Source organism: Lepidochelys kempii, chromosome 12, assembly GCF_965140265.1.
Source record: "Lepidochelys kempii isolate rLepKem1 chromosome 12, rLepKem1.hap2, whole genome shotgun sequence".
Taxonomy (NCBI): domain Eukaryota; kingdom Metazoa; phylum Chordata; order Testudines; family Cheloniidae; genus Lepidochelys; species Lepidochelys kempii.
The window spans coordinates 39,707,280-39,726,001 of NC_133267.1; the positions used below are offsets into that span (position 1 = coordinate 39,707,280).

The 18,722-nt window shown below is 40.7% G+C and overlaps 1 protein-coding gene across 7 annotated transcripts in view; it reads right to left on the reverse strand.

Moving 5' to 3' along the window:
* ANKRD11 (ankyrin repeat domain containing 11) overlaps positions 1 to 18,722 on the reverse strand; it is a 232,060-nt gene that overhangs the window by 146,773 nt on the left and 66,565 nt on the right. The window contains exon 3 of one of the 7 annotated variants that reach the window (XM_073308238.1): positions 13,694 to 13,797. The exons of the other annotated variants lie outside the window; for them this stretch is intronic. The gene's annotated coding sequence lies outside the window, so the exon portion shown is untranslated. The remainder of the gene's footprint in view (positions 1 to 13,693; positions 13,798 to 18,722) is intronic. 7 annotated transcript variants of the gene reach the window in all.

Below are 18,722 nucleotides of genomic sequence, written 5' to 3' on the forward strand. Positions count from 1 at the left end.
CTGGACACAGTACTCCAGATGAGGCCTCACCAATGTCGAATAGAGGGGAACGATCACGTCCCTCGATCTGCTGGCAATGCCCCTACTTATACATCCCAAAATGCCACTGGCCTTGTTGGCAACAAGGGCACACTGTTGACTCATATCCAGCTTCTCATCCACTGTAACCCCTAGGTCCTTTTCTGCAGAACTGCTGCCAAGCCATTCGGTCCCTAGTCTGTAGCGGTGCATAGGATTCTTCCATCCTAAGTGCAGGACTCTGCACTTGTCCTCGTTGAACCTCATCAGATTTCTTTTGGCCCAATCCTCTAATTTGTCTAGGGCCCTCTGTATCCTATCCCTACCCTCCAGCGTATCTACCTCTCCTCCCAGTTTAGTGTCATCTGCAAACTTGCTGAGGGTGCAATCCACACCATCCTCCAGATCATTTATGAAGATATTGAACAAAACCGGCCCCAGGACCGACCCTGGGGGCACTCCACTTGATACCGGCTACCAACTAGACATGGAGCCATTGATCATTACCCGTTGAGCCCGACAATCTAGCCAACTTTCTATCCACCTTATAGTCCATTCATCCAGCCCATACTTCTTTAACTTGTTGGCAAGAATACTGTGGGAGACCATGTCAAAAGCTTTGCTAAAGTCAAGGAACAACACGTCCACGGCTTTCCCCTCATCCACAGAGCCAGTTATCTCATCATAGAAGGCAATTAGATTAGTCAGGCATGACTTGCCCTTGGTGAATCCATGCTGACTGTTCCTGATCACTTTCCTCTCCTCTAAGTGCTTCAGGATTGATTCCCTTGAGGACCTGCTCCATGATTTTTCCAGGGACTGAGGTGAGGCTGACAGGCCTGTAGTTCCCAGGATCATTCTTCTTCCCTTTTTTAAAGATGGGCACTACGTTAGCCTTTTTCCAGTCGTCCGGGACTTCCCCCGATCGCCATGAGTTTTCAAAGGTAACGGCTAATGGCTCTGCAATCACATCCGCCAACTCCTTTAGCACTCTCGGATGCAGCGCATCCGGCCGCATGGACTTGTGGCCGTCCAGCTTTTCTAAACAGTCCCGAACCACTTCTTTCTCCACAGAGGGCTGGTCACCTCCTCCCCATGCTGTGCTGCCCAGTGCAGTAGTCTGGGAGCTGACCTTGTCCGTGAAGACAGAGGCAAAAAAAGCATTGAGTACATTAGCTTTTTCCACATCCTCTGTCACTAGGTTGCCTCCCTCATTCAGTAAGGGGCCCACACATTCCTTGACTTTCTTCTTGTTGCCAACATACCTGAAGAAACCCTTCTTGTTACTCTTAACATCTCTTGCTAGCTGCCTCATTGAGCTTCTAGATGGCAAACAAAAAGCTTTTTAATTGTTCAAAACCACCCTATTTCTTCTAATAGGCAATAAAAGGATGATTTCAGACCCATCCTTTACACCTAATATACGAGGGTTGGTGGCTCTGAATTTATTCTTCAGACCTTCCAATCTTCCAATCTAGCTACGTTATCTTAAATTATTGTATTGGAGAGGATCTTACCACTCTGCAGATGCATTTTAATTCAGTGTTATTTTTTAAAGAGCCTTGAATGATCCTACAGATTCTTGTAATTTATGAAGTTCATTGACACAAAGTTTTCCATCACATTATTCCAGGTATTTAATGTAAGCTTTTCACCAGCAGAACTCAGACCATGGCCACACAACATTTTAGGGAAAGCACCTTGTTATTTTAATGCTGGTGGTGCACCACTGGTACTAGCCATGGTGGGAGCGTGAGTGTAGAGCTTTTTCACCACCATGCAAGGAGACCTGTTTTAAGCACAGTTTGTTGACAGCGGTAAAAATGCCAGTTGTCAGTCCACATTTCAGCTTCTGACACTACAGAATTAGATTTCCCTAAAATCCTCAGTGTGGTTGCAATGTAAATGGGTCTATTAACCCCCTTAGTGGGAGGACTTCAGGAAAAGGTTTCCTCTATGGATCCATACTAACAAATGAAGTAACAAAAGGAGAAAACACAGAAAGGAACAACTATTATAAAGACAACTGGACAGGAAAAAGCAAGGTATTTTCTTCTCCTTTTAAAAAAAAAACTTGCTGAACCTATATTGACTGCCCTAATATGCAGAATCAATGAAAATATCTCCCCCCATCAGATGTTCTTAAATCCGAAAGATAAAACAAACCCCTTTGTTAAAAGACCGAAAGAAAAAGGGAAAGAAAATTGAATATACAGAGATGCAACCCCTCTCAAAAATCCTTACAAACTCATTAAAAAAAACAACCAAACACCACAATTACCACCCCTGGCAAATCTAAGAAGGAAGGAAGCAAGCTCTAAGGTGTGGTTTCCCCGTCCTGGAAGTGACATGTTTGATGGGTTTATGGCCACAAGCAAGGAAGATTCTCATAGGTTTAGACACTGAACTCAAGATGGTGCAGAAATACTGAGGGGGAAGATTCTGAGAAACAGGAGCTGAGCAATGGACACACACAGAAGAGACAGAGTGAAGCAAATTTGGAAATCAGTATAAAGGTGACAGCAGAAACCACAGGACTGCAAAGAGCAGTGGAGTGATAAAAAATGGCATTCCAAGGCACTCAGAGAGTGGAGGAGCTGTAGTAGCCCCCAGAAGCAGAGGAGGCGGAGAAATCAGATCAATAATTCATGGACCAGGAGGCAAATGTGGCAATACCAAGTAGGCAGCTCTTTGTTTTTACTATTTTCCATCTGAGTTTTGCCCACTGCTCAGCAAATTCTGTCATACAGGGACATGCTTTAAGATGCAGAGTTCCGATGGTGCCCTGGTCAGACCTACCAACACAAAAGGAGTCTGTACTGAGTAATTAACTGACCTAAGCAGGGAGAGATTCTCATCCCAGGTTTCCCTGAAGAGCAAGACAGACCACAGTGAAACCGACAAATATTCCTTCAACAAGTATTGCGCTGTACACATTAGCAACAGGCCCTTTAAAAACATAATGGTGGCAAATGAATGTAAAGAAGACAGACCTAGTTTTCCATTATTGCTTTGACCCATAGAAGTGTAGGAGTCATTGACCACTGACTTTCCACCGCTTCCAATTGCAGATACCAGGGAGCAAATACCAAGGCAGAAGCAAAACACTCCCCCCGGAGGGCAAAGCTATTTTAGATATATCAATGCCCAACTTCACCTTCAGTGGTGTCACGACCCTCCTGTGTTTATATCGGCTGCAGGCGATGAGTGGCAAAACCCAAGTGGTTCAATATGTGCCTTCGTATGGGAGAAGGAGGGAGCAGCAGAGCTCCTGCATGTTTCAGCTATAACTGCTAGGAAGAGAAAGTGGCATTTTAGAGGAATATACATTTTTCAGCAGTGCAACTGAAAGGTTGAATTTCCCTCTGAAAATTGTTATTTTTCTCCCCTCTTGGATTTTCTGTCAGAGTCGTTTCCCTCTCACCATTTTACACTGCCACTCTCTCCTTTTATTTTCATACCTTCCCCCTCACTAATCACATTTCCTTCCACAGGCAAAATGGTAGTCTCCTGACTTTTGGAGGTTAGTCCTGTTCCATTTGCCTCTCTCGCCTAGGGTCAGTCCCTACTCACTTTCACCCATCCTGCAGCAGCCTGTGTAAGGAAGGCCTCATTCAGCACCCTCTGTGCTGTGTTGGTCCTCCGTTACCATATCCCTTGAGGGGCCAAGCAGCAGCACACAGAATTGTCATCATCTGTTTCACTGATGTTGCAGTTGTTATTGAGGAAGCACCATTATGCACCCCTTATTTGGTAATTTAGAGTGTACACACACTTATTTAGGACTGCAATTTAAATCCAAAAGTGCCCCTGAAGAAAATTACAATTTAAGATAAAGGAGAAAATACGTAAGAAAGGTAAGTCTTTACTAAAGGGGGAAACAATTTGGATATGTCTACACCTAAAATGCTACAGCACTGCAGGTGCGCCACTGTAAGTAGACACTACCTACACTGATGGAAAGGCTTCTCCTGTGCCAATGGGGGTTAGGTCGGTATAGGTACCTCTCTCACAGGTGTGGATTTTTCCCACACTCTTAAAAGACATCGCTATACCAAAATAAATACCTAGTGTAGACCAGGCCTACGTTTCTCTAATTTCTACTCTGTTACCTAGATCACAAATTTAGAATGTTTGAAAGTTTACAGAATCTGGTAAAAGATTTTTCGTTTCATGAAAATGCTTCAATAAAAATGGTTTAGAATTTAAGTATTGTCTTCCAGGGTTTGAACCAAAACACAGAATTGTACTGGTGCATGGGAACCAGAAAGAAAATGGACTGGAGACTGATTTCTTTATCAAAACTGAGAGAAATGCAAAAGTTATAAGAGCAAATTTGATGAAAAATCCTTTGGACACCATGGTAATAAACAGCTTACTACGTTCTTAGATTAATAACTGTGAAAGGATATCTTAAATACATAGTTTTACATCAAATTCATAGGGTGAACATATGCCATATCTATAATGTTTTTTATTGTCTGCTTTGAAACAGCTTATAGAAGTATGTACATTTTCATAGAGAGCTGCACAAGAAATGTCAAGAGCCACTTGTACTTTAACTCACTACAAATAGCTTGTGAAATGTGGGTGAGTTAACACTATTGATAACCGTAATTTTCTCATTTCCTGACTTTAAAGCATGCAACCTTAACACTCAGTTAATGTTGGAGGGGAAAAACAGAGCTGACAGCTGTACAACACTGCAGCCACTTGTACTGTATAAGTAATATACACTACTGAAAAATATTTGAATCTCTCATTGATATTAAAACATTTCCCACCCACCCCCAAAATATATGATGTAATTAGGTTCCACAGAGATAACAAGTCACATGTTATGTTTCACAGCAGTTATAAGCACACAAGTTTCCATGGGAAAACAGAGAAACACTGCATAGAAAGCTTTCGGTTCAAAAGGAAAATTTCTGACTAGGCATGTGAACAAAAATGGGGCTTACAACTGAAGAGTTTCAAGCTTAATGATAATGTTCCCTTCCTTAACATTAATATAGACCTTTGCACTGTTCTTTATATTTAAATATATTCTCAGAATTACCACTTACTCATAGGAGGCCTGTTTGTTCAAGTTTTAAGTTGAAATATTTCCAGTATGCCACTCTCTAAAAATGTTCCTCCTCCATCTATTCACTTTATTTTGATATTTTGTCCAGGATAAGGAAAAAAGTAAATGGCAGCCAAAATCAAGCTGCATAAAGTAGCCCAAACAGGAGGGCTGCTCTTGCCTATATGAAACAATTGTCCTGGAAACAATTTGCTTTCCCATCTCCTCTCGCATCACAAGGGAACTCCATTTATAGTCTTGAAACATGCCTTCGCTAATATCTGCTCCTCCTCACCTTCCTCCCCAGTGTAAACTCTGCACACAAGAGGACATTGTCCCTTCTGAATGACAAACAGTTCTGTGAATGTTGAGGCTGTAGAGTGCATCAGTCAGGTGCAAGAAAGTTTACCACACTTATACACACTTATTCTATTCAGAAGTATACATTAATCTTTAATGAGAATACATGCCGAATGCCAACAACTGACTGAGGAAGAACAAGATACAGACACCTTGGACATCTGACAAATTCATTCCAAAGAGACTATTTTTCGTCATAACCTCTATTTTACATATGAAAAGATCAGGCACTTAAAGAGTTGTCCATATGCAAAAAAGAAAAACAGGATGCAGATCCTTCAAGGTACGAATAAATGTTAGCTACTTCAGTCTCTGCAACAGTAGAAGCCATGTCTGTATTTGAACATTTTCCCCTTAAAGTTATTTGTAAGTAAAAGTACAACTAATTGACTGAATGTGTCCCTGTAGATTCTATTGTAGCAACTCTGCAAGTACAAAGTACCATACATCTAGTAATCACACAATGACATCAGCCAGCCTACAAGTTAAATTTTAGACAGGTTACAGATCAGACAGCATTTCCTGAAGCTAGAGGTGCAGCTGATTACTCCATATCTTCAGTGGTTTCACACTCATCTATATTTTCAGATATCTGAATATTTTAGTTTGGTTCTTAAACTTGCACCAAGCGGATCATTTAACACAATGTTAAGCAGACAAGCCCCTTGCAAAATACACCTGGTACTTAACAGCCTCAAGGTCTTTAAAGAGACCTTTTAACAAGCTGCAAGAATGGTTTTCACCTTGGCTTCCTCTTGAGAGCAAGCTGACAGCCACCTCCCTGTGTTTACAGAATACAAATCCACAATAAAGCAAATGCCCAAATCTAGCCAAGTTATTACACAACTTCCACTAAGACATCATACATTTCTACAATAAGGCCCTCTCTGAAGCCCATATCCAATCGAGACATGGCTCAGGGAGACTATGAGTCCCAATCTGCAAAGTTCCAGCATGACTTAATTGGCCTTGTTATCCAGTCCAAGACAGAACATTGTAGGCCAAGACCTACAGGCCCCACCCTAGGCGGTTTCACTCAAATTAATGGTTAGCGAACTGCAATCTACTTCTTTTAATGCAAATTAGGTATGGCTAGTTGCCAATGCATCCCTCAATTAAACAAAGTTTAGGCACTCCGGTCTACGGAGACTATTTCAAAAACTAACTCTAGCAATTGGATTTGCATGGGGCAGGTAGGTTACCTTTTCCTTGCCCACCCCATAAATATATATATGTTTACCAGGTGAGGGAGGAAATGGAGAACCTTTTCCTGCCCCTTGCAATTTTGTATTTATTTTATATATATATACATATATACACACACACACACGTATATATATATATATATATATATATATACATATACACACACACACACACGTATATATATATATATATATACACATACACACACGCACATGTGTATATATATATACACACATATACACACAAGCTTTCTAGCATAAGCATTGAGCGCTCATTCTCAGTAAATGTTAGATTAATGACATGTTACAAATTAGGCTGCTTAAATGAACTTTGAACTAAATATTTGTCATTAACTTTCATAAAATGGAGAGTTTCCAAACAGGCATTAAAAGGTCACAAAATATAGTTATGTCATAGTACCTTGCAGTGGAAATACATTAGCACCTAGGATTAGAATTTCTTCAGATGACCAGAGATGAGAGAGTGGCTCCTATACCAAGGACTTACATTACTAAAATTACCAATTAGGGAAGGAAACCACCTAATATGCACACCAAAAACTGAGCTGTGTTTAAAAAATGATTCTAAAATTGGCCTGAGTGAAAAAGAAAGGAAGATGTTGATTCCCAGTCAGAACATACAACAGTAAAATAGGTAGAACTAAGTCTGCTCTTGTTGACTTTTAAGTCAGTGAAAGGCTGTTCTGACTTAAAAAATGCATCACCATTGCCAGATGTGAAAAAAATTCCCCTACTTGGGTTTCCTGGACAGAGCAGGAAAAGAGGCCGTGACTACTTCACCCTTATTCATGCCTCAATCAAGCCTTTTCCACATCAAGATGCTAGAAAAGCATCAGTTTACATTTGTAGACCTGCCCAAAGAAACAGAACTCTAGGATCCTTTCTGGTTACTTCAAAAATCTCATACAACTGGAGAACTGAGATACATCAACTAAAATGTGAAACTAAATGGCATTGCAAGTTTGTTTTTTAATTCAAATACAAACAAGGGCAGTTCTTCTGACTGTACCTCACTCATGCAATGTTCTTAACTGGAATGAATAGAAACTCAGTTGGCAAGCTGCCACCTAGTCTGCCTTTACTGCCTCTTCCAATCTCTCCTCAAGGGAGTCTGTATGGATAATGAAAAGGAGTACTTGTGGCACCTTAGAGACTAACCAATTTATTTGAGCATGAGCTTTCGTGAGCTACAGCTCACTTCATCAGATGTTTACCGTGGAAACTGCAGCAGACTTTATATACACACAGAAATCATGAAACAATACCTCCTCCCACCCCACTGTCCTGCTGGTAATAGCTTATCTAAATCAAAAAGGCTGACAAAGGAGGTGCTGTTGTCATCATGAATAGGTCGGAATATGAACAAGAGGCTGCTCGGCAGCTCTCCAACACGAGTTTCTACAAGCCATTACCCTATGATCCCACTGAGAGTTACCAAAAGCAACTACAGCATTTGCTCAAGAAACTTCCTGAAAAAGCACAAGATCAAATCCGCACAGACACACCCCTGGAACCCCGACCTGGGATATTCTATCTACTACCCAAGATCCATAAACCTGGAAATCCTGGGCGCCCCATCATCTCAGGCATTGGCACCCTGACAGCAGGATTGTCTGGCTATGTAGACTCCCTCCTCAGGCCCTACGCTACCAGCACTCCCAGCTACCTTCGAGACACCACTGACTTCCTGAGGAAACTTCAATCCATCGGTGATCTTCCTGATAACACCATCCTGGCTACTATGGATGTAGAAGCCCTCTACACCAACATTCCACACAAAGATGGACTACAAGCTGTCAAGAACACTATCCCCGATAATGTCACGGCTAACCTGGTGGCTGAACTTTGTGACTTTGTCCTTACCCATAACTATTTCACATTTGGGGACAATGTATACCTTCAGATCAGCGGCACTGCTATGGGTACCCGCATGGCCCCACAGTATGCCAACATTTTTATGGCTGATTTAGAACAACGCTTCCTCAGCTCTCGTCCCCTAAAGCCCCTACTCTACTTGCGCTATATTGATGACATCTTCATCATCTGGACCCATGGAAAAGAAGCCCTTGAGGAATTCCACCATGATTTCAACAATTTCCATCCCACCACCAACCTCAGCCTGGTCCAGTCCACACAAGAGATCCACTTCCTGGACACTACAGTGCTAATAAACAATGGCCACATAAACACCACCCTATACCGTAAACCTACTGACCGCTATTCCTACCTGCATGCCTCCAGCTTTCACCCTGACCACACCACACGATCCATCGTCTACAGCCAAGCTCTGCGATACAACCGCATTTGCTCCAACCCCTCAGACAGAGACAAACACCTACAAGATCTCTGTCAAGCTTTCTTACAACTACAATACCCACCTGCAGAAGTAAAGAAACAGATTGATAGAGCCAGAAGAGTTCCCAGAAGTTACCTACTACAGGACAGGCCTAACAAAGAAAATAACAGAACGCCACTAGCCGTCACCTTCAGCCCCCAACTAAAACCCCTCCAACGCATTATTAAGGATCTACAACCTATCCTAAAGGATGACCCAACACTCTCACAAGTCTTGGGAGACAGGCCAGTCCTTGCCTACAGACAGCCCCGCAACCTGAAGCAAATACTCACCAACAACCACATACCACACAACAGAACCACTAACCCAGGAACTTATCCTTGCAACAAAGCCCGTTGCCAATTGTGCCCACATATCTATTCAGGGGACACCATCACAGGGCCTAATAACATCAGCCACACTATCAGAGGCTCGTTCACCTGCACATCCACCAATGTGATCTATGCCATCATGTGCCAGCAATGCCCCTCTGCCATGTACATTGGTCAAACTGGACAGTCTCTACGTAAAAGAATAAATGGACACAAATCAGATGTCAAGAATTATAACATTCATAAACCAGTCGGAGAACACTTCAATCTCTCTGGTCACGCAATCACAGACATGAAGGTCGCTATCTTAAAACAAAAAAACTTCAAATCCAGACTCCAGCGAGAAACTGCTGAATTGGAATTCATTTGCAAATTGGATACTATTAATTTAGGCTTAAATAGAGACTGGGAGTGGCTAAGTCATTATGCAAGGTAGCCTGTTTCCTCTTGCTTTTTCCTACCCCCCCCCTCCAGATGTTCTGGTTTAACTTGGATTTAAACCTGGAGAATGGTCAGTTTAGATGAGCTATTACCAGCAGGAGAGTGAGTTTGTGTGTGTATGGGGGTGGGGGGGATGTGAGAAAACCTTGATCTATGCAGGAAATAGCCCGACTTGATTATGTAAAGAGTTGTCACTTTGGATGGGCTAGCACCAGCAGGAGAGTGAATTTGTGTGGGGGGGTGGAGGGTGAGAAAACCTGGATTTGTGCTGGAAATGGCCCACCTGTTGATCACTTTAGATAAGCTATTACCAGCAGGACAGTGGGGTGGGAGGAGGTATTGTTTCATGATTTCTGTGTGTATATAAAGTCTGCTGCAGTTTCCACGGTAAACATCTGATGAAGTGAGCTGTAGCTCACGAAAGCTCATGCTCAAATAAATTGGTTAGTCTCTAAGGTGCCACAAGTACTCCTTTTCTTTTTGCGAATACAGACTAACACGGCTGTTCCTCTGAAACCTGTATGGATAATGCCTTCTAGTAGAAGAAAAAAAATTGTAAGAGCAAACACCAGACTGCCTGCTTTTATATGGGTAATTTGTGGAACTACAATATATTTAAGGAAGAGAGCCCCAAGTCTAGTTTTATTAGCAAGTCACCACCACCTCCTCAGTAGCAAAACAGGAGTGGGGTATGTGTTTTATACAATGATGAGTATTCCTGTCTGTGCATAAAAAATAAATTTCAGCAAAAACAAAAAAAAGATGTCCATAAGAAGTTAAAGGCTTCCTGGTTAAGCAGGTAAAACTTGAGAAATACCAAAATTAAAATTGTGTACACAACCCTTGTGTTTATGCATGATGACAATCTAATTACATTACATGATCACATACTGTTTCTCAATAAGTTATTTTTTCTACAATCTCAAATATATTTCTGTAGCATCTTGTGATTTCTTCTTATTCTTTATATTTACACTGTTTTCACTGCAATAATTATCCAGGATACATTTGACAGAATTCTATAGAATGTTTTCTTCTCTAAGGTTTTTTTTTTTTTTTTAATTAATTTGGTAGCACCCTTTTCTTTTTAACCTGAGCAGAGTCTCTCTCTGATGCAATTTGGGGCAAACTGACTGGGAGGAGGATCTTCTTAGCTTTGAATTGTAGTCTGCCTCTACAAGGCAGCAAATTTTCAGTATTAGATAGTACAGTGAGGGTGCCATAACAGTACCTAAATTATATTTAATCTAAAACACACAGGGGAAGTACATTTATGTGTATGTTTCATATAAATGACTGACTAGAGTACAGTATTACAAAATGTGACATATGTCTAAGATTGTAGAAATACAATATGGCATTTTAAGAAAGCGATCATGTAATTAAAAACTAATGTCAGACATGGATAAAGGGACAAAGTTAAGACCATGTGCACAACCTTAACTTTAGCATTTCCCTGAACTGTTTAACTATGCCATCTTAATAGTTTTTTTAGTTTTAATCGATTTTTTTAAACACAAAAAAGGAGAGAAAGTATATGGAGCTTCACCCACAAAAGAACCAGCATGTCAATTCCACAATCTGAACCTTTTTGCATAGATGTTACCAGAGAGTCTTGTCAGCAGCCCATCTTCTGTGCACCGCAGGAACTTTAGAGCTCCTCCAGGCAGTCTGAATCAGCCTCAGCACTAGATCCCAGGGGCCCTGTACTCAGCCAGCCAGCCAGCCAGCCATGCACACCACCTCCATGCTCACAAACTGCTGAAACATGTTTACTCAGACTCCCAAAATTTTTGCCTTCAGGAAGAGACCAGTTTGAAAATTTCAGTCCAGCATTTATGAACTCCTAAAACAGTGGATTCTAACAGAAGTGTATGCAATGTTAACTCTCGGTCACTACAAGTGCTCAGTTCGAATAATTGATCTTATACCCCCCCATCAGTCTGGTGCCTTCAGCATTTACCATGTCGAACATCTTGGATGTCCCTCCTTGAGCAATAGATATTGATAAACATGGAATCCTCTCACTTGAGCAACACCAGAATCCCTTGCCTTTGGGTTAATGGGGAACCTGCCATCATCTCTCTTAAAATGGTAAGTCTTATTTTAAGAGGGGGCATCCATTAGACACCTGAAGTACAGTTCACACATATGCAGAAAGCTTGAAACATTTTTATTTTCAGGATTTGTCCCAAAACAAAGAGCTCTAAAGACTAAAAGAATGTTTAAAAGAAGGCAATCTGCCTCTTCCCCAAAGAAACAGTCTAGTCTTAAGCAATTCTCTAAATGGTTTTGCAGTTGTCCCCCTGATTCTACTTAGGTGTGTTAAGGGTGAATTTCTCATGGCTAAAAAGCTTTCATCTGTGAAAGGTTAGCCATAGTTATACCCTAAATACCATACATGAAAGCATCCAGACTAACTAGCTCCTTGGAGATTCCTCCCGAAGAGGCAAGACAACTAAACTAGCTGGTCTGGTTGCTATATTACATCATAAGTATACTATGTCTTTTGTATTTCCTCCAAAGATTTCACACTTAATTTTCTAAAAATGTGCATAACTTTGAAAAATCTGCTTAGTTTAATACTTCATTCAAAGACATCTGCCTGATAGCCCTTGTCAACAGGAAAAAATCCAACTCCCGCAGGGTAATATAGCTAACATTATAGTCAGAGAACAGACTTTAGGTGTGATTGTTTGCAAGATACTAAGGAGACATGTTAGACATATCACATAACACCACACTGAAGTACTTGTTTTGAAATTACCTTTAAATGAATATGCTCTTAGAAGTTGAAAATTAAAACAGCTTATTACTAATTATTTACATTTAGCAAACAGCTATAAAGATCCAGACAGCAACAGCATCAAGGCTAAAAATTTTGTTTATATCAGTCAATGCAGATACCAAAGCTGGGATTTCCAACGTGGCCCAAAGGTAATACTCTATTGAGATGTCCATTTGGCATCTTTAATACCTGCTTTAACAAGTAGGTGCCTGAAATGTAGAGCTACCCTCCCTTTCTCCCCTGGATGAGGGTGTTATTGCCACATGCTCTCTTGGTAAGAGTTCCTGACTAATCTTCCCTCTCCAGCCACACAGGTGAGGATGGAGAGCTCTAGCAATTATTTCTTTCTTCCCTGGTTTGTGCAAGGGCAAAATGGAGAAAGGGGAGCAACACATCAATTATCAGCAGGACTCTGTCTTCCCACAAAAGCAGAGAATCATCACTGATGAGTGCACAGAAGTGAGTTTCCAAGCCCTAAAAATGGAGCTTATTTCCTTGTTTATGCAAGTTTATCAACCTGAGCGTCAGCTTTTTTGTTAGCTCCTGCTTCAGAGCTAGCAACAGAGCATGAAATATAGCACAAAGGCTGCATATAAAAGAAAAATCAGCCACTGCCTCTTGGTGACAGTGGTGGAGTTTTAAGAGACACTAGACATTCCCACAAGCCATTACAAAGAGATTATTTTTAACCAATCATTTAAAATCAAATCCCATCGTCTATGTTAACAGTTTATTAAAAGAATTTAAAAATTCTGAACGCTGAAGTTATGCCAACCTAACCCCTGGTGCAGACCCAGCAAGGTTGATGGAAGAATGCTTCCATCATCCTAACTACCATTCCTCAGGGAGCCGGAGTTCCTGAGATGGAAAAACCTCTTCCGTGGATGCAGGAAGTCTCTACACGGGCGCTACAGCGGCATAGCTACTGCACCATAGCTGGGCCGCTAGGGCAACCATAGCGCAGACATGGCCTTCAGCTCAATTTGCTGTGGTATATGGCAACCTGGGCTTTACCGACCGGCCAGGTTTTGCACTGCCAGGAGAAGGTTGTAAATGCCATATTATCAGTGTGTAGATGTGCCATGGGGGAGTGGAAGGGTTTTAAAAAATATATTTTAGAAAACAAACCTGAAGAGATGCTGGATCTTGCTGTGTAACAGCATCTCAGGAACCACAGGGCACAGTAGCAGTTCCTGCAAATGGTGGGGATGGCTTTCTGTGTGGTAGGATTTCTAAGAAATCAAGGGTGAGCTTCATTCAAATATTTTTCTGACATAAAATTTCCATATTTATCACAGCATGACCCCAAAGTAACAATTTATTACCTTCTCTGATAACCAAGTTAAACTTAGTGTCAAATATGAAACCGACATTTAAATACCCCTCTTCTAGAGATATCTTGTAATTCTAGCACAAGTTTGCCACCCTTAAGAGTGAACTTTTGAAACCATAAAGTGGATCAATGTTGTGCTTCTTTAGTATTTGGATAGAAAGAATTATTAAAAATTAGCAACTGCATGAGGAGAACACACACATACGGGTGCTCCATCTACAAAGTGCAACAGTAGGAATGGAGGGGAGACCTTTGGCTTATGCAGAAATGGAGATGGAGCAATGATGGAGAAAGTGTAGATACAGCAGCTATTAAAACAAACTTTTCCATCTGCATCTAGCTCCCTCAGAATACGACTTAGAATAAAAACATTCAGTTCTTTGGAGAGACCCACATTACAGCTAATCCAACAATATTTTCATTCACCCTTTTATTTCAAGACAGCACTTTTAAAAACATCCCTTGCAAAATTTGTAAGTCTTCCTTATTTGAACGTGCATTCTTTAGAGGCAGTGGTGTATAGTGATTAGAGCAGGGGCTTTCCAACTTTTTTATAGCTTGGACCACATCTAAAAGAGTGACTTGTGGACACACAAAATCCTTTTAGTGACTGTGAGCCATCTCCCCCCTTCTAGATGTGATCGGTAATATCCTTATGGCAAATGCTTCAATGTCTGACATGCCATAGTAACATTAGATACTTTCCTATTTATTTTTTTTAAAGCAATGTTAACATAAAATTTAGCAGCTAGAAACTAGAGAACCAGCACCATGTGACCATTCTGTTCTCAACACACCATAAGTGAATGCTTCATGAACCATAGTATGAGAACCACGAGATTAGAGCACTGAACTAGAAACCTAAAATTCCCGGATTATTTTCCTGCACTGATGGAAACAATATGAATGTCACTTTATTTCCATGCCTCAGTTTACTCTTTTGCAATAGTGTTGCAAAGCTTGATTTTTGTACAGTGCTTTGAGCCTCTTGGAAGAAAAAACATTAAGAAAAAACTATTGAAATGCCAATTTAAATTGTCAAAGTCTTGCTCAAGTGTGATTACACCCTAGAAAGCTATTTTGTAAAAATGGCAATGTAGGTTTCACGTTTATTGAATCAGTTTTTCTAGATCAAATTAACCCAGTTTACAGGTAAAAAAATGTGTATTTTTTGTTTTTTTTTTATTTCGGAGGCTGTAAACTCCAGCTATGACCAGGTGTTCTGACCTAAGCAGCTGTCACCAGTACAGCTAGGAAACTGTGTTCTTCCTTGTTAGTCATTCATCAGCTGCAGCTAGAACTTCATTAGCAATCATCCTGACAATATACCAGAGAGAACAGAACCCAGCTCAGCCTCCCAGAGCTGTGGTAACTCTGCAGGCATAACTCAAGAGAAAATTATTTCTGCCAGAAAAGGAGCACATTAAACGGAATATACACAGGGAGCAGATCTGTTCTGAAGGGTCTTTTTTTTTTTTTAAAGTCATTTGTCTGACCCTAACTCCATTAATTTCTCAGTTAAAATTCATATAGTGTTGAAATAAACTGACTGATAGGGAACCAGATAATGTTGCTTTTCACCTCTAACTGGTTTAACCATCTGACAAGCCAGTGGTTCTCAAGCTTTTCCATTGTGGACCACATGTTAAAAGGTTGCCGTGGGTACTACGCCTCCCATGCTCGCTCACAATCACAATAAGCCTATGTCAGTTATTAACAAGAAAAATACAAACACTGAATACATACATTTACTGTCCTTACTGTGATGTTTTATCACCCCTCTACTTTTCTTTTTTATTTCCATTTCCCCTCTTATCTTCTCTGTACCTCCCTTTCTTGCACAGCTCTCTCTGCAGACTGCTCATGGTCTCCTCTACCCTGAGACATGCTTTTCAGTTGCCTGGCCACCCCCTTTGCAAATGCTTCCATGCCACTGGGTTTACTTTTCAATATAAAACACACCCACTTACTTTGTATTCAACAAAGCCACTAAAAGGGTACGGCTACACGGCTTCCCAGTTCAGGTGCACAAAAGACATGCTAGCTCTGCTTGAGCTGATGCACTAAAAACAGCAGAGTTGCCAGAGTAGCAGAGGCAGTCGTTTGGGCTGGTTACGTAAGTACACGCCCACCCGACCCCCTGGGTGTATGGACTCAGGTGACTAGCCCGTGCCATCCCCAGCGACATCTATTTTTAGCATGCTAGCTCGAGCAGAGTTAGCATCTTTCTACCCAAGCTGGGAAGAAGGCTCTCAGCTACAGTATAGATGTAGCCCAAGAGGGAGGAAGGATGGGCCTGTAGCTAAGGCACAGGACTGGGAGCTGAAATCTGTTCTGTTGCCAGACCTGCCACTGACTTCCTTTGTTACCTTGAGCAAGTCACTTACCACATCCGGAAACTGAGGCATAGAGGTTAATAAAGATAGTACAGTAAAAGCTGTCTTAAGCAACAAATCTAGGAATCAACAAAGCACAGTTCTTTGAGGAAGGTGGTTTTTAACTAAAGTTGGAGCTAAATAGTATACTTGAGATGTCTTCTGAAGACATGAGGTTGCCTAATAATGATGGTCTTGTATGGTTTCACTCCATTTACCTACCACACAGGAGTGGCATGGGACTTCATTAATATTTCAGATAGAAGATACAGAAAATTGTAAGTGCAAATGCTTTGAAACTGATCAGTCCAGGACTTCCAGTCACCATCGGATGCCAGAACTAACATTACCTGTGTGCTTGCTCCCACTTTATTTATTGTGAAAGTGCTTGGGAAAATAATCTACACAACTATTAATGTTAATGCCACCTTTTTCTGTTACACTGCAGAATACATTACAAAAACAGGAGAAGTCTATGCCAGCAGAGTCAAGCATTTGCTTTTCAGGGAGGAATATACAATACCTTATAAGTACAATTATTGTTTTACATATTTAGAATTTCTGAAGCTGCTGTGTTGCTGAATTTTCCCCCTAAACACATCTGTTAAGAAGGAAGACATGTTCTTGCTGTTTCTAATTTCCAAAGTCCTTCAACATGGGGGGATTTTTCAAGTTATTTTTTAAATTAATTTATAAGAAATGGAATATTTTCAGAGGGGCTTCAAGAATTGTTTAGCATGTGTTTTGCAGCCTCGCCAAACTTTTTTTAGGTCCTGACTCCATTCCACATTTTGGAAAAACAATATTTCAGTTTGGGTTTCTCTATTACTTTGGTGCATGTTTTAAAGCTATTCATGACAGGAAGAGGAGAAAATTCACATTTCAATTTGGTTTTTCAGTTAACATTTGAAAGACATCTACAAGAGCCATGGTTTTTAAAAGGGGGACAAGGTTTTTGTTGTTACTTCTCTTCATATTAGCCCCTTGACAATGATACGAGTTTCCATTGCCACATTTTCTCCATTCTGGGCCCGTTTTTTAAAGCTATATGGTTGATCATGGTTGCTGGTTGTTTTCAGAAAGTATTAAGAGGCATCCTGAGGGGTAGGGGGGAGAGAGAAGAGGTAAAATAACCCAAAGAAGAGGGCAGGAGAATGTAGGTAATTATGGGTCCTAATAGCCATGATCGTATCCCCTTTAAAACTTTTTCTTGTTAACCATGTAAAAACTTTACAAGTTATTTCGCAGGGAGATTTTCACATCTGAGTGGTTAAGTTTCTTCAAGGGCTACTGCTCAGGTTATTCTGAACTGCTGGAAAAGTATGAGATAGATTTTTCAGTGGTTTAACCCTCAGTATGTGGGATATAGTGTCCCGTTTCCCCCCCCCACACACACACACACACAAAAGGCACCAGCGTTTGCCCCCATTGGCAACAACAGAACATGCTGGATATTTAAAACAGGAACACACACTTTGCCCAACTGAGGGACATGCTGGCAACCTGCCAGAAACCCAAGGGACATACCTGCTTTGATTAAAATGAAGTAAATAGTTGAACATTGAAGTGTGACCTGTAGAAACTAGGCATGAACTTCTCTACCTAGTTCCAAGTAGCTGCTTTGATGAAAACAAAGCATTGTGCACTGGGACCTACAGTCTCCAAGGGTTGGCATACGCTGCCCCATACAAATATTCTCAAATTCAGCAAGAGCTCCTTCATAGCAGACGCTACAGAAAGCAATCCAGCATTCTCAGTTTAGCAAAATGTGCCAGAGATATTTAGGTTATTAAAAGGTAACATGTGAATAATGAAACACTTATTAGCATTGAATGTTTCAGTTTTGCTTCTATTTGAAAACTAAATAATGAAGAAAACAAGAGGAAACATGATGCAACTAGACAGAACCTGGGGCAATGTCCAATTCAACTCCACACCCGCCCCCAGCAAATATTCCCTATCTATCCTGATCAGCAGTCCCAACAGTAGCACCTCTTACCCAAGCTCTGTTATCGGCAAGAGATGAGACTAAAGCACATGGTTTTCATTAAAATTTTAAGTCCCTTGTTGCCTAATTTCCATTCTACCCACTTCATTTACAGCTTTATTTTCCTATAAGAAAGAGATTGATACACTGTAGGTGCTTTGGAAGATCTCCTGCGACTCTGAAAAGTAAACTAAAGCATAAATTAATGATTTAAAACAGTTTTTTTAAAAGCAGTATTTTGAAAGTATGTATGTAATAAAAAGATGTAAGGCACATAATAACATCAAAGTCAGCAGGTGCATATATTTAACATTAGAATTAGTTATTTTAAGATTTATGTCACACCAGAGAACAAGATGGATATTGGGCTATATAGTTCTAAAGATTATAATCCACAGAATTTCATTTACTTTTTAAAAAAATTCTCTCACAAGTGTTGTTATCCAAGCTAAATTGCTGATG